Source organism: Canis aureus, chromosome 1 (genome assembly GCF_053574225.1).
Source record: "Canis aureus isolate CA01 chromosome 1, VMU_Caureus_v.1.0, whole genome shotgun sequence".
In the NCBI taxonomy this organism is placed as follows: Eukaryota; Metazoa; Chordata; class Mammalia; order Carnivora; family Canidae; genus Canis; species Canis aureus.
In genome coordinates this window covers 2,182,204-2,196,171 of record NC_135611.1, presented here as the reverse complement: position 1 = coordinate 2,196,171, position 13,968 = coordinate 2,182,204, and the positions used below count along the sequence as shown (strand labels likewise).

Here is a 13,968-nt window from a genome sequence, read left to right as displayed (position 1 = left end):
CAGCCAAGTTTATTTTATTTTCAAGATTTTATGTACTTATTTGAGAGAGAGAGAGAGAAACCAAAAGTAGGGTGGAGGGGCAGAGGGAGAATCAGGCTCCCCACTGAGCAGGGAGTGTGACATCGGACTCAATCCCAGGAACCTGAGATCACGACCCACGCCAAAGGCAGACGCTTCACCCACAGAGCCCCCAGGTGCCCCACGAGCAGCTGATTTTAAATAAAGAAAACAACATAAATTTTTATGCAGAGCAGAATGGAAAAATTCTGGCAGAAAATTGATAAGTTCTGGAGCTAGGTGTATCAACCTGGTAAATATAAAAAAATTAAATATAAAATGATGAAAGCAGTTTGCTGAAAAAACATGGAACGGTCCCATTTATAAAAATGTATCGACACAAACGTTTGTTACATCACTTATGGAAATAATAAAGAACATACATAGCTACCATGCCAGGGATCGAGAATCTCCCCCTTCCAGGAGAGAGGCCTCTGGGAGGAAGAGAACAAAATTGTGAAGGCCATACGGGGGGCTAGGAAGGTACCTGTTCTATTTCTTTCCAAAAAGAAATAAGGAAAGAGAAATCTTCCCAAAAAATTGTAGTAAAATATCCAGATGTGATAAAGCCAGAGCTGGTTGTGTCTTGTGTGATTTTCTGTACTTTTGTATAAGCTTCAAACAGTGAGGGAGGAGAGAAGGGTCAAGGAGGGGAGGACAAAGTTGACCTCCCTGCATTGCTAAGTAGGAAATATTTCGTATTTGCAGTTAACAGGGTGGTGAAAGCCTCCAACATGTCCCTAAGTTTTGTTTTGTATTTTCCTTTTTTTCCCCATTACTGTGCATTTCTTTTTCTTAATTGCATTATTCTTCCAGTCTTGAGTTCCTGTGAAAGTGTGCAGCCTCCTACGCAGTGAGGTGAGGCTCTTTGAAATGCCAGCGCTCCACTCTCAGGCTCTCTGTCCAGGGTGCCGTGGGTGCTGGCGTCTGGAAACCAGTCTGGGTCAGGACAGCGTGTGAGGGGTGCGTATGCAGCTTTCCTCCTCACGTCTGCAGACGTGGAACCGAGGGCGCACTGGCAGTGTGGAAGCGGGCACCGGGCTAGCCTGCCAAGCTGCAGCACCACTTTCCTCCTCCTGCTATGAAAATAAAACCCCAAGAGACATTGTGAGGCACAAATGCTGTGAATTGAGAGCAAAATAATGGATGCATTTGAGCAGTTCAACAAATGGCCCAACTAAGTTAAAAATCAAACATTTTTTGGCATCCTACAATCTAATAAAAAAAAAAAACTGACTAAAGTTTTAACTGGTTGTGATCGTGATTGCCAATATAGCCTGGAACACACAGAGAAAAGTGTTCACGTAGAATTTATCCCCCGCACCATCTGGAAGACCTCAGTGAGATTTATTTCAGAGTTATAAAAAGATATAAGGAACATAATGGATCTTTGCCAAACTCAAAAAGATGAGCTCTGTTCTCATGGTGACTCTCCCACTGCGTGTCTTCTTCGGCATCAGGACACATTCTTTATTCTTGCAGGACCTTCACATAGCATTTGTCAGGCAGCCCTGGAAACAGCTGCCGGGCGAAGTCTCTTCCCGCCTCCGGGCAGGAATGGTTCCCAGCAGAAGCTGGACGAGCCGAGGGGCAACCCCCGACACGGGTGCCTGCAGGTCTCACCCCACCATGACCTCAGGAGGCAGAGAGAGCAGTAGGTTCACCCCGGCCCCGTAAATACCGGGGCCTACAGCGTTATAGGAAAACTAGCATGTAGCCATGAAAGGGACAATGAATCTGTCCCCTTCCACGTCCCTGCCACTTACATCTTGCTGGATGACTTCTCATCTGGGGACAAAGTATTCAGAGACACTATCTCTCCCTGGAGACGCCTGTGCCCACCATCCGCCAGGTGGGTGAGCAGGCGTGTGGGGCGGCGACATAAATGGGCAGATGCAGACGTGGCTTCTCTCCTTTTGTCATTTACTAGCAGTGACAATGAAGCCAAAGGTAACAGCGGTGGTGCTTCCTCAGGCAGGGCTCAAGCACTTCTCTGGCCACGGGACAGAGAATGCCTGCAAGGGACAAAGAGAGAAGATGTGGGATGAGGGAGGCACAGAGACTGGCCAGGCTCGGGAAAAGGGATGCTGGTGCCTGCATGGGACCCTGCATGCACCTGTTGCCAGAGTCCCGGCAGCAGCCAGCTTCTTGTCCCCAGAAGAGGTGCAGCCTCTGACCACTGGGCCCACAAAACAGGCCGCCACCCCCACCTCACAGTGGCCTCTGGAGTCCCACCACCAAGTGCAGCCACGGCCACCACCAACCCTGCCCATGGGGGTGGCAGGCAAGAAGCCACTCCTCTTCCTGCCTTTGGGCATCCTGCTGGCATCTCCTCATGGTAACCCTCACTGGAAATTGACTGGCAAGACCCAGGGGATGGAATCTGCTGACACCCACCTTCCAATGGAGAGCAGGATTCCCCGATGGCAGGAGAGGGGCTGAGACAGGGCAGGTAAGTGGGCTTGCATTTTGTTGAGCACCTGTTCTGTGCCAGCCACTGCCCCATGTGCTAAACAGGCTTCAACTCATCCAAACCTCAGAACAGCCCTATGAACTTGGTACCACTATTATTTCCATTTTTGAGACAAGGCAGCCAAGTTTCAAATCAACCAACTTGCCCATCCTCACAGCTGCTGAGTGACTACGACAGACTTGTACACCCTCAGAGCTCAGCCCATGGCCAGGTGCCTGCATTTAGATGTTTGTTTTTAATTTTTTGTCATTTTTTTTAAAAGATTTTATTTATTTATTCATGAGAGACACAGAGAGAGGCAGAGACACATACAGAGAGAGAAGCAGTCTGCCTGCGGGGAGCCCGATTTGGGATTCGATCCCAGGACCTCAGGTTACGCCCTGAGCGGAAGGCAGATGCTCAACCACTGAGCCACCCACATATTCCAATTTTTCATCATTAAAACAATAAATATCCCTGAGTCCATCCAGACATAAATAATCAAACAAGTAGCTGAATGGAGACAACGGACAAATTTCCTGTGCAGAAGAATTCCAAATAACCTGTGGAGACACTCTGTCCTCAAGGAGGCAGGGAGCAACGTCGTCCCTCCGTAAGTGTGAGCTGCACATGACTTCTTTCCAAAGAACACAGCATGGATGGGGGCAGGGAGACTCTGCGAGGTCATACATGCCTTGGCCGGGGGATGATGGTCAATTCCAACACTGGACGGTCATGTTGGCAGTGTATGACATGATGTGTTGGAGGTATCAGCTTACCTCTGTGGTCCTGCTTCCCAAACCCGTAGCCCTAGTCTCAACTGAGAAAAGCACCGGGAAATCCCAATAGAAGACCATCCTAGGAGCTGCCTGGCCAGTCCTCCCCCAAACTATCAAGGCCTTCAAAAATAAGCAATATCTGAGAAACTGCCATGGCCCAGAGGCGCCCAAGGAGACATGACGACCAGAAGTGATGCAGGGTCCCGGGTAAGATCCTGGGACAGGAAAAAAAGTCTCAGATAAGAACTATGGAACCCTGAACCGAGTATGAACTTAAGTTAGTAATAACATGCCAGTATTGGGTCTCTAACCCTGGTGGATATACTACCCTGATACGAGATGTTAATAATAGGGGACTGTGTACTTGCTGTGCAATTTTTTCTGCACATCTAAAATTATTCCAAAATAAAAAGTTTACTTTTAGAAAATGACTAAACTTCACCCTAAAGCAATTGGTGCTCCGCGATGACTCTCACTTTTCATTAGTGATAGAGAAAGAGATCATTTATTTTTTTAATCGCCTTATTAGTTTACCTGAATACTACCTGCTTAAGTCTCAGAAATATGGGACCCGCGCCTGCCCACACCCCATACACAGGCCTGCAGGCTCTCCCTGCACACAGCGCACAGCAAGGGCATTGCTGACGGATCGGCCCCAGGGTAGACTGGGGAGGTGGCTCCCTGGGAGTCCCCTGAAGGACCTCACCTCCCCGCTTCTTAACAAACAAGAGGAGTGCACAACCCAGATTGACCCAACCCCACCCACCATCGGGATGGACGGACCAAGACGAGCCCAGCCATCTCTCCACCTTGGGGTCATCTGGTGAAAAGGCACCAGAAGGAAGAGTTTTAGGAGGAAAAGCATTTATCATGGTCTCAGAAACGTAGTGTCTTTAGAAATGCTGCAGGACTTTCCACACCGCCGTTCCCCCCACCTCCGACTCTCACTCTGAGATGTGCATGGGATGTGGCTCCCCTCGCAGGGTGGACATCGAGGTCTGCAGGGAGGCGTCGTTTTTGTCCAGTTGTCTTGGGTGGATGAGACTGAGGCATTGGAAGTCATGACCAACACTTTTGAAATATAGAAATATACATGCTAAACAGACGTTCCAAGGACGAGATTGAGCCGAAAACAGAGTAACGTAGCTGCCCATTGGATGACACTGTCTCCTGAAAACTGACAACCAGGCAGACATCCACAGTGAGTGATCATTCTCTCTTCCTAATTTTTTTTTCCAATATCGAACAATCCCTGAGTCCTCCTCCCTCCTCTTGGAATGGATGGACTGTGTCTGTGTGTACCATACAGAAATAACCCATGCGATCCCACCTCTTTTGTGGTCTGAGCTTCGGAGAATGCCCTGGCTGGTGACCGTCCAGCGGCCCCACATCACACACACCAAATGATTCATTAGGGCGGGACTGTTCAAACACAGAGCTGGGGTGGGCTCCCCAAAACCTGAGAGGCTTCATCAGGGGTAGGGCTCCAGCCGAGTACCTGGCTCCCACCATTGTGATCAGGTCAACAAACATCGAGCCGTCTGCCCACCCCAGAATCGGATGTCGTTACTCTGCCCGGCGTGAGCTCTAATCCTTACCGTTAAATAAGATGAACTTACTCTTCCCCGGCATTAGCTTCATAGCGTCCTCTTAAATAAGAACAGACTAAAGATCCCAAAATGCCCCAAAGTTATTCTCCAAAGACAATGTTGCCGATGACTTATCCTAGATCAATCACCATTGAAGGTCGCCTGTCCTATTTGGCAATATTTGCTCTGTAACTAATAAAGATCAGCCTGCAGTTATTTATATTAGGTTATCATCTCTCCAGGGTGAAGCTTAATCCATTTTGCAATGTTTTTCCCAACAAGACAACATGAGTTTCTCTGCCTGAAAATGAATTAAGTGCACGATTTCTAAATATGGGATCTGACATTGTTCTTGTTACAAAAAGCAATTTATTCCCCAAAAGGCTTACACTTCAAAGGTTATATAAAAAGGTTCAAATATCAATGCTATCCATTTTTCAATTACTGGGCTTCCTAACACCACTGGCTTTTGGACAGATAAGCAGTGGTATCAGTTTTCTTATTCAACATCTTATAGGTTTCCAATTCCACAGCACAGAGAAAGCAAATTTATTGTAATACATTTAGCTGCTTTGGAAACAGCAGTACCCAGTCTGTTTCCTCCAAGAGTACGGAAGGTATCAAATAGCATCTTAAAGGGATATTTATGAAGTGCCTGATACTAATGATGGCAATTGTAGATACAGCTTCAAGTGTCTACCTATAAACAGTCTCATACGTATATGTATATATACAAAGGTGAGGGGGCTGGGGAACACTATTTCAACGTATGAAAACTAAGGAGCCATGAAAACGATCCAAACATCTCCCAAAAGATAATCTACAGACACTTGTGCTTTCCTAAGAGGGAAGGAAAAAAATCCTTTTGTCTTCTGTTGTGCCGGCAGATAAAAGGAAATAACATCATTCATACTTTCCCTCTGACAATTATAAGGAAATCTTTGGATTACATGGGAAGGATTATACGGTAAAAAGAAATAATGCCTTGATACTCAGAGGGATTTTTTTTTTTTTTTTTTTTTGCTGCCAAATCAAACATGTCACACAAGATTTTCCATAATTGGGCAATAAGGATGGAACAGTCCAATTTATATATTTCGGGGGCGGGTTGTTTGTGTTTTTGTTTTTGGAGGAGAGCGAGAGTCCAGTGAGGAGCCTGACTCGGGGCTCGATCTTGTGACCCTGAGATCATGACCTGAGCCGAAACCACAATTTGGATGTGTAACCGCTGGAGCCACTGAGCACCCCTGATTTATAGGTTTGAGTAGATCCTTCTCTGGGAAAGAAGAAAACCTACCACCAACGGGAGGTGACAGTGATCACAAGAGCCACAGAGGCCGGGACGCGGAGGCAGCGGGCGGGGGCCAGCCCTGTGGAGTCCTGCCCGTGGAGCCGCGGGTCCCCAGCGCCGGCGTCCAGGGTCAGGGCCATGGCTGTGGTGAGAGCCGGGTCTGCGCTCGGAGCGGGGAGCCCCCTGCCCTGCGGGGAGCCGGCCCCAGCACCCAGTCGCCAAGCACCGCGGCCACGGCCTCCCCCGAGGCAGATCAGGGCACCGGGTGCTGGCAGGGAGTTCCTGGGTTAGACGCCGAAGCCGCGGGACGGCCAGCAGCTACAGGAAGCGCCAGGTCGGAGGGAGGAGAGGAGAGGCGGGAGGCCGAGCCCCCGCGCTGAAGCAAGCCCGGAAGCTGGGGCGCCTTCTGGGCTCAGCACGCTGCGGGGCGGGAGCCACAGAGCAGAGGCAGAGGGGACCCCAGACGTGCGCACCCCCGGGCCTGGACACAGAAGTGGGGACCCCGGGGGAGCGGGGCCCTCGTTCAGCGCTGCTAGGACACTGAAGATGGCGGCGTCAGGTGCACTTGACCTTCCCACGGCCCGTCCTAGCAAGGGCTCACACTCAGCTCCCGGCCCCACTCCCCATTCCTCTCCCCACATCTCCTCTTCCTAGAAGGTGCCTCTTTTTATTTTCCAAAATATTCCTCTTATGTCATCCTGCTTTTCAAACACACGCCAGTCCCAATGTACCTCTCATTATTCCGTCTCCTTTCCCTGGAAAAGGATGTCCTACTCTTTCTGTAACCCCGTTTGCTAAGCCATGCACATCAAGCCATGACTGTCCTGTCCAGACACTTAGCTACAGCACCTCAGAAACAATACCAGGGCGGTTGTGGGGTGTGGGGGAGGCTTTGCTTGGCCAAATGTGTGAGCCACTTCTCAGAGCTACTTTCCTCTTCTCCTACCTGTAATGGGTTAAATTGTGTCCCCTGAAGAAAAGACCATGAAGTTCTGACTCCCGGTGCCTCAGGATGTGACCTTATTTGGAAATGGGGTCATTGCTGATGTAACCAGTGAAGGTGAGGTCATAATGGGGTAGGATGGGCCCCGATCCAATAGCATCAGTGTCCTCATAAGACGATAGAGAAGGACACCTAGGTGGCTCATTGGTGGCCCAGGGTGTGATCCTGGGGCCTCGGGATTGAGTCCTGCATCGGGCTCCCCTGCAGGGAGCCTGCTTCTCCCTCTGCCTGTGTCTCTGCCTCTCTCTGTATCTCTCATGAATAAATAAATTATTTAAAAAAAAAAGATGAAGGAGACAGAGACACAGAGAGAGCACACCATCTGAGGCTGGAGCCACGGTTGCATGCCAAGGAATGAATGCCAAGGATCACCAGAAACTGCCCAAAGTGGGAAGAGACAAGGAGAGGCCTCCCCTACCTATTTCAGAGGGAGCATGGCCGGCTCACACCTCGGCTCCAGGAGTCTGGCCTCCAGAACTATGGTAAAAGCCACCTGGTTTGTGGGGCTTTGCCACGGCAGCGCTAGGAACCTGGCACAGCACCCACACAGACCGTGTCAACCAAGGTCACTTACACTGAGCTCACATGCATCACCTTCATCTTCTGTTTTTCCTGCAAAAGGCACCTGAGCATGACCAACGCCTTGGGTGGGGTGAGCCAGGACCCGTAGAAAGAAAGGTCCTGACCTCTTGCCCCAGGGGTGGCCCTTAGCGGAGGGGATACCTTCAAACGAATGTGGACATGATGAGCTGGACACATGCACCATATGGCTTGCATGAGGCCAAGTGTTCATGGAAAACGGAAGGCCCATGGTGCGGGTGATTGGCGGGCAGCTCTGAGCACCGTAGACGGCACTTAGAGCCTACTACCGGGTAAACTGTCCAAGTTTATTGACAGGTCCTCACTAGGCTATTGGCTTGAACGAATTAGGAAACAAAAGTTCATAAACACGATAGGTCCATATGATTCATCTACTCTTTCCGAACACACATGTTTGTTGGCGTCTCTGCGCAGTTGAACTTGAGGTGTAATGAAGCAAGAATCACAAAACTCATAAAGGACACAGAAGACTTTGATCTTCCAGCTGGGAAGAGTCTGGAGTCACACCCCTAGTTATGCGCTGATTCCACCTGTGCTGGGAGCCATGCCTGGCCCTGGAATGCCGTCAATCTCTGCCAGGGAGTCTCCTACATGGAAGCAAGCTCGTCGGCCCAAAATTTGACCTTTATTTCCTATATCTTGTTCAGGAGAGCACGCAACCCAACACCCACAGCAGCACAACTGAAAACCCCCCTAGGTTCACACATCACCTCCTGAGCTTCCAGCTTCGACCAGACCCAGCATGTCATCAATAGGCATCTTTCTCACATGCTGCACTGGGTCTCCAAAAACAACTGGAGTTTATTGGGTATATGTTGGGATCTCCAAAGCAGATGATGGAAAATGCAATGAGCGTCTGTGATCATTTTGATGGAGGAAAAAAGGGGAAATGTCTCAGGCTGGCAGTAGCCTTCAGATGGCAGGGTCTACTTTCTGAGCTCTGCTCCATCCAGACGACAACAGGTCTGGTGATGAGGTGACTATGGCATCCAGGTAACACCGAAGTCAGACACCATTCTAAGTGTCTTCATGGATGAATTCATAGGAGTTGACAAGCCCCTTACAGAGCCTATGAAACAGGCTGAGTGGGTGGATGCTTCGTGCATCTGAGAGATGTCTAACAGACACATGGTCCATGCATCGGTTGGGTGGACGTGCAGTCATGGGCAGAGGACCTTTAGGAGGGGCTCCTGGGGGACTGGCCTGGGCTGAAGTCACAGCAGAATCATGCACCTTCTTTCACCCTGAGCCCCGAGCTCCGGCTCCAGATGCTCACGTTCCCCATGTGATCATCAGCACCGAGCAGGATAGAATGTAGGAACTGTGCACACTGGTGCCAAGGAGCCGCCACCATCACTAGGGGCTGTGGGCTCCTTGCACAGGCTGATGGGAAGGGACCTGAAGAAGGCTTCCCCCAGTCAGTGTTGTGTGGTCCTTTCCTCAAGCCCACTGGGAGGTCTGGCGAATGACCGTATCCAAGCAGTAAGGACAGAGGCAATCAACAGCCAATACTCTTGATCTAAAAGCCAAAGGATAAGACATGATTGATATGTGTCAGCAAGTTTTGCTCAAAGCGGGTAAATGAGTCAGTCCATTTCCAAGTGCACATCCACGTGTTTCCCGGCCGCCGTCCCACAGCCACCCCAGCTGGTATATCCCGGGAGAGAGAGGGGCAATGGGAGGAGTCCGCACCCCCGACAGCCGTCCAACAAACCCCTGGGAGCTTTCGTGGCACTCATGCTGATCCCTGATAGAAACCTCGAATCTCAACGTGTACTTGTGATTTTAGCTTCATTAATATCGCATTATCATTCCCTCTATGAGAACAGTCACATGGTAACTGGTGCAGTTTAAAAAAAAAAAAGACATTTAAAAAGAATAGCACTTAATTACCATTCTAGCTTGAGTATAAAGTCACATCTATAATCATCATAGTTTTGAAAAAAATTTTTGAAAAAATATTTGTCTTCTGTTGTGTTTCTCAGGGAGCATGTACACAGCAGGCCGAGCCAGGGAAAGCAGTAGAGTGTTTGCCATCGATGCCTTTATTCTACTAATGTATTCCAGAAGACTAATGTACTCGTCTAAATTAGCTTTTTCTCCTCCTTTCTCGGCTGGTAATTAGCACTAGAGGGGATGGGTCTGAGTTAACTATTAATAGTTTAGAAGTAAACCTGAATTTCAGAAACAACACATTACCAGACAGTAAAAACCTGATTCTTCTGCTTATGTTAAGAACTTATCAATGAATGGAAGCCTCCAACTGTGTCAGACTATTGAACGATCCTGTTTCCCAGCTGATGTTCATTTATGCTGCACACTGCTGTATACCTGCACTGCTGTCTGACACCGTTAATGTCTTCTCACCGCAAGGGGTGCAGAGGGCGCTTCCACGCGGCGCCAGCCACTAGGCCTCAGTCTACATCCCCACACGATCCTTCATGATGCTCCACAGGTAACTGCAGCTCCGTGGCCTCGACGTGGGGACCACATATGCCGCTTGTAGAGCCCCCGCCTCACGGGCTCCATCCCCCAAGTCCACCAGGATGCCCCGCTCTTCTCAGAGACTGCAGGACACGGGTCCAGAGCAGGTGAGCACACAGGGTGTCTCCCCAGGGCCTGGCCCCTACGAGGGAGCTCAGGGCAGCTCTGCCCACCCGCCCCCTGGGCAGATGCAGTACCTGCCAAGCTGTTCACACATAACCGTATTCCACCCTCACTAACACCCAAAAATAATGAACCTGCTTCCCAGATGCGGGAACGCAAGCTCAGAGAGGCTCGGGCGACTGGTAAGTGGTGATGCAGGGGTATGTCCAGGTGGACAGGCAGCTGTCACTTGAGGGCGTGCCACACGTGATGTCCGTCCTCTGCTCCCCACCCTCCCATCTGCCCCCCTCCTTCACGTCGTCTTCCTTAAAGCAACACAGAAATATGGAAAATTGAGGAACAGGAAGAAATGCAATTTCTGAGAGCTTCATGGGGGCAGGCTGGAACGTTAAGAAGAGCACGAGGCCAGAACTGGGAGGAGAGAGTGCCAGGTGCTCGGCTCCTTCATCTGCAGCATGAGGGAGGCCATGAGTTATTCCCCCAGACACCCCCGCTCCTGCTCACCCTGCTTTCTTGCCCAGCAGATGCCCGCAGCCTAATTCTGCTGCCGGCCACCAAATACCACTCCTCCTACCCCCCAGCATTGTACTTAGTAAAACAGAGCAAAAAATACTTGCTGGATGTTGTCAGAGAGCCAGTGACAAAAGCCACGGAAGAGGAACTGAGCAGATGACCCAGTGGGGCCACAGGACTGTCCTAAGACCTGCTCCAGACCTGCTTCCCCTCTGGCACCTGCAGGGGCTCTGGCCCAGCCACTTCCCACAGAGGCCTTAGCCCTTGCACAGACATACACCCAAGTCCACACCACACAGCATTTTAATATATATTTTTTTTATTTTTCGTTAAAACAAATCCTCCTCCTAATTAAATACCCTTCCAGGGTCTGATAGTATAGAATGCTCCCACCCACCCACTGATTAAAGTCATTGGACTGGTTAGGACATTAAACAATGACCCTTGGACCCTAAGCTCCCCACCTTTCCCAAGCAAGTCTCTTCTGCCATATGGCTGTCTTGCAGTCCCCCCCACCACCGCCCCAAGCCCTCAGGCTAGAGTGGGTGTGAAGCAAGATCACCTTTCCTGGGACTCAGGATTCCCCAGGAAGCAAAGGCATGGGACGCTCTGTCAGCTACCTATGATCCAGAGCTCTAACTACAGTGGCAGGCCCATCGGAGATGTGACCTCTTTATACCCGGGGTCACGCCGGCATCAGACACAGCCGTACATCGTACATTGGCACCCGCTGGCCTCACAGCAGCAGCTGGCTTGCCCCAGCCCAGAACCTCTTAGAGATGCTTACTGCTCAACATCTGAGCTGTGCTGGGATGAAAAGTCTACAACACTGCACGTTGCAGGAAATCGCTAACCTTTCATCACACCCGCATGGTATATGAACCAAAGGCATCTCACTGAAAGATACTGCAAATGAGGATGGGGTGAAGTCACGTGGGCAGCCTGGTGTCCCCAGCACCATGCCTTGCCTGGGTCGCTGGCAATCCCGTGCATAGGCAGCGCCTGGAGAGTGGTAGGGGGACGGGGCTGCCCGAGCCTGGGGAGGACGCATGCCACAGAGCAAGGCTTCTCCACTCATGGCCTCTCAAAAGTGCTGTATCAACCAGTAGCTCACACACCATCACACGCCATTGTTTTAAAAGTACAATTTCGTGACTTTTAGCTCATTTACACAGCCATACAACCAGCATCACATCCTCATCATCTCCCAATGAGGCCTTGTGCCCGTCGGCAGCCCCAACCGCAGCCAAGGCACTCGGCCACATCGAAAAATACAGTTGTCCTTACCTCCCTGCAAAGCCCACAGCAAGGTTGGGTGGGGACAGGTCCCGACTCCGTGTGCCCACCTCTCCTGGGGATTCGAGCTTGACCCCGTTGGAGAACCGTACCCCCGATGGGGAGGAAGCTCTGAGTTCGCTTCAAGAGAGGCACCGATGGGAGCTCCCAGGTAGATGGTTCCCGGGAGCACAGTCACGGGAGAAGATGGTCTCCAGATTACCCCAGGATGGGATGCCCGACCCCAGGTCCCGTGAAATTCATTCCATGTCACGTTTCTCACACTGATGTGCATGAAGACAGTGCTTTCAAATGTAGAACAAGCGACTACTCTGTAAAGATGTCGAACCCACAAATATTCTTGCCTCAACTATGTTTTTTGTCTTAATGTTAAAACTTATTTAGAAAACTCTTTGTGTTTCTCATGGGAAGTTCCAAAGTTTGTTAATTTAAATCTAGATGACAATAAAACACCAGAAGCACTGTACCTCCCCAAACCAACACATTTCCCATTCTTATAAAAGCCAAATGAGTTCATCATAATTAATGCTATAGAACAAATCCTGCATAATAATAATTAACCACATATTGTTAAGTGCTATCAAAAATGCATGGCATTTAATTAGCTTGAAACAATGCTCTCTGTATATTACAAAGTGAGCTGATGTTATTCTTGGGATGATCATTCTTCAGCAGGAAGCACTTTCGTTAACAGTCTTTTAATGTATTTATTAGTACTTCAATAATATTGAAGTAGTGCGCCAGCAGTTTAGCTTAAATATTCCATTTCAATTAAACATTTGACCTCTCTGAACTCTCTGGAATTCTCGAATTAGGGATTGGTTTGTAATTATGCCATTTGTGGATACAGTATAATATAATAACTCCAGCGTCGTGTTGTTTCAGTACCTAATGGAGACATTCTGCCCCACGGAAGATTCCCGGTGTGTTCACAGCAGTTCCCTTGAGGGTGTGTGTGTGTGGGGGGGGGGGAAACCCGTCACAAGGTCACTCAAGGTCATGGGAGGAAAACCTGGCAACCGCCAATCCTCAAGGCGAGACTGAGACGCGGGGAACGTGTGGCCCCCTCCCACGCCAGCCACTGCCTTGCAGTGTTTCCTTAGGCAGGCTCCTCTCTCTTCTGAGTATTTTCTTTTCTATGAAATGGGATAATATTGCGAGATTCATTGTACCTCACAAAGCTCCTGCGAGACTACACCAGTCTAAAATTTGTATGTAAATGACTTTCTGCTAATTGGTGATAAGAATAATTTAGTAAAATGTGGGATTATGATACAATCTTTTATGGGAAGAATTATCATGAACCTCATTTTTATTCTGAAAAGAAAATGAAACTTCATTAAGATTGTCATGTTGGATTTGCATTTATATTGGCCTTTAAAAGTCATAGTGGCAACTACTACCTATAAATAAATAACATAGCTGTGTATTTAAGTACAAGGCTTTGAATAAACAGTCATGCAACAAAGTCTGTTGAATGTCTATTGAATAAAAATGCCAGTTCTTGACCATATGTTGTATAATCTTTTCCTAAAATATTGTATGAGATTTCATTACTCATCATCCAAATCAGGTATGAGTGGAAATCTGAGAATGATCCATCCCAGGGCAAATGTCTCCTCAGCGGTGGGCCTGTGGAACCAGAAAGCCACTTGTCTGCCCTCAAAATACAGTCATGTGATGAGTATTGGGTACCAATTATAGACATTTTGGTTCAACAGGAAGGAAATGGGAGAAAAAAAGGAGTCCCTGGTCCTAAGCAGTTTCAAAATGGGGAAGCT

The 13,968-nt window shown here is 49.1% G+C and overlaps 1 long non-coding RNA gene across 1 annotated transcript; it reads right to left on the bottom strand.

Moving 5' to 3' along the window:
• Window positions 1–360: 360 nt before the first annotated feature.
• LOC144299356 (uncharacterized) lies at window positions 361–7,200 on the bottom strand. Its single transcript, XR_013366113.1, has 3 exons — window positions 7,115–7,200; window positions 1,824–2,072; window positions 361–1,136 (listed from the first exon to the last, which is right to left on the bottom strand). It is a non-coding gene; the product is annotated as an uncharacterized LOC144299356 (long non-coding RNA).
• Between the last annotated feature and the right edge of the window lie 6,768 nt (window positions 7,201–13,968).